We start from the raw sequence: 3,007 nt of genomic DNA on the forward strand, positions 1-3,007 counted from the left end.
GGTAGCGGCTCTGCACCAGCTGCCGCCGTCTCCCGAAGTCGCCCCGTCGCGGCTCCCGCCGCCGCCGCCGCCTCTTCGCCTGCGTCCCTCTCGCCGCTCGGAGGAGTTGCGAGGCAGCCCCGGCTGTGCGGGGCTTTGCGGTAGCGGGGGAGGGAAGAGCGGCTGCAATGCCTAAGCCGCCTCCTTCTCCTCCCCCCGCGGTTTCTGTGCATCCTCCTTCCCCGCCAGCCTAAGAAGACGGTTGGGGGGGGGGGGGAGCAAGGAGCAGCTCTCGCCCGCCAAGGACACGCACGCTTCGGCGCGTGTTGGCATCGTCCCTCCCCGTGGAGGGGGGGCAAAAAAAGGTAAGGACCCCCAAGGGGAGCGACGGAAGGGGCAGGGAGGACCGGGAATGGGCGGCTGGGGTGGGGTGGGTAGGTGGGAGGTAGAGCGCCGCCCTCGGAGCCCCGGCAAAGGCTCTGGGCTGGCCCGAGGAGGCGGCGCGGCGTGCCCCGTGGCTAGCTGTTGTTGTAGCCCAGCTCGGGCTTTGCCAAGAGTAAGTAGCCTCGAGTGGCTTGCACGGCTGGCTAATGACTCCCCTGCGCCTGCGCTCGCTGCCTGCATGGAAAACTTCCTGCTTGGGTGTTTGTGTGATGTGCAAGACCAGCAGCAGTAGCATGGGGGTGCTCTGAGGTAGCGGGAGGGTTTCGTGGGGCGATGGGGAGAGACCTGGAAGGAGGCAACCACCCTTCCTTTCTCTGCTCCATTCAGCTATCCCTCCTCAGTCACTCTTCTCTCTCTCTCTCTCTCTTTCTCTCTCTCTCTCTGTGTGTGTGTGTGTCTGTCTTCCTCCTCATGCTCTACAAAACCGTCAACTTCCGTCTTGGTGTGGGTTAAAGACACCTTCTCACCCCACACATGCACAGGCTCAAAAGGTTGTTGACTTCTCTTTTGAATTGATGTGCGGATGTCATTTTGTCGGCTGGTTCTGTCTCTGTGTTTTAACGGGCTCTGTTTTTGTAGATGGTTGCTTCTTCGTCGTCTTTTTAAAAGCACACCACTGCAAAATCATCCATCATCACCAGAAGGCAGAGGCTATCTTTAATTAAAACTGTCTTGAAAGGAATAAAAAATGACAGTCTCCTACCTCAGAATTAAATCTGCCAAGGCTCTCTTTCTGCATGTCTGTTGCTCCTCACTTATTTTCTTTGGATTATTTTAAAATGTTCTTAGACCTATTTAAAAACACCTTAGAGTAGGCTTGCTAACTTCTTGGTATGTTAGGCTCTGCTAATGCTTAACTTCCTCTCAACCTGTCTCTAGTACATTGTCAACTTCTCCCCTCCTCTTTCTTTCTCCCCCCCCCCCCATCTTATTCTTCCTGAATAACATCCATCATCAACCTGGTTCCTTACTGATGTTTTGGACTACATCTCCCAGCATTCCTGACAATTGGCCATGTTGGCTGGGGCTGATGGAAGTTGAAAACATTTCGAGGGCAGGTTGTGGAATGCTGCTATCTAATGTAGATTATGAGTCTTCTGGGCATTGACTGGATTGCTTGGTTGTGTACAGCGCCTTGCAGGCTTTGGGCAGTATGTAAATAAATAGTGCTATACCAAAAGGTACATTCAAGACATAAAACATGCATGGGATTGTAGAGCAAGTTATGTTCAACTCCATAGGTCTTAATTGAACGTAAATATGTATAGGTTTAGGCAGCACTTCCCTTTTGTCAGGACTTGGCTGTATGCTTTCTCTCTCCCTTACCGTCAGAATTAATTCTTTGTGGAACTTCGTTAATTATTTTCAGATTGTCTATGTTCTTGTGCTTATGATGGGGAGTGTTTCACTGTTTGTGTCAGTAGTGTTTGAACATGTATAATTAAAATCTGGTGTGACAATGATACATTCTAAGGTGTGTGTTTTTTATCCAATGTTACTTCTACTTAAAGTAGACCAATTTAAATGAATGAGACTTAACTTAGGCTAACATTGGATGCAGCCTATCGGATGCAACCCTAAAGGTTTTGTTGTTGTTGTGTATTATGAAAGTGTGACCTCTAAAATCTATTGTTCTAGTAATGTGTAAGAAAATTAATAGATTTTAAGTGAACATAGAAGCTGAAACTTTTAATGTATAGAGATGAATGCATAAAGTTGATGAAAATGTATATTTAATAACAACTAACTAATTTTTTAAAAAATAGCAAGTGGTTCTTGATCAAATTTGTTTTAGTATTCCTAGCATACTGTTGCCAGAGATAATTTTGAGGGTGTTGTGGCTTTAAGATTACATGAGACAGTAATGCTGGTATCTGCAATCTAGCAATTGTCTGAAACTTTAAGTCCTCCTTCATAGATATTATGATTGTATGAGAAAAGCAATACCATGTTCTTTTCCGTCTTTTAAATAACGCAGCCGTGGCTCTCTGTTATGACTGAATTAAACTGGTAAAGCCATTTAGTTTATAAAGTGAAGTACAGCCATATTTTACTCCTCTTCAACAGTTTGGAACTTTAGCTATGCACAGTGGGTTACCTACTCTTACTTGAATGAGTGAGTAATAAGGTTTTATTCTTCTCTGTATAACCACCCCTCACTGTGGCTATCTGTAGAAGAGTTTTCCCCAGCTTGCAATAAAACATGGCATTTCATTTATTAGCTTATATAAGAGAAAAATAATTATCAGTGCAGCAGTTACAACTATTTTTTGTGGAATGTTTTCAAATGCAAGTCTGCTTCTTTGGAATGTATACCTTTAAAAGATGTAGAGTTGAGTATTGGAGCCAACATGATAAATCTGGAAGATGGTGGTTTTACTACAACTTTCTCTCTAAAAACAAACTCTTTTCAGCAACATCAATGTATTAAGACCTTATTCGATGTAGAGTGTTTGCTGTAGTTTAAACTACATGACAGCCTCATGGTGAATTCAAATTCCTTGTATGTAGATTTGAGAGAACCAATGTACTTGAAAGTTTCCTACACTCCCAAGTTTTCAGAGGTAACTGGTCTTTTGAAGCT

Source organism: Elgaria multicarinata, chromosome 4 (assembly GCF_023053635.1).
Source record: "Elgaria multicarinata webbii isolate HBS135686 ecotype San Diego chromosome 4, rElgMul1.1.pri, whole genome shotgun sequence".
Taxonomy (NCBI): domain Eukaryota; kingdom Metazoa; phylum Chordata; class Lepidosauria; order Squamata; family Anguidae; genus Elgaria; species Elgaria multicarinata.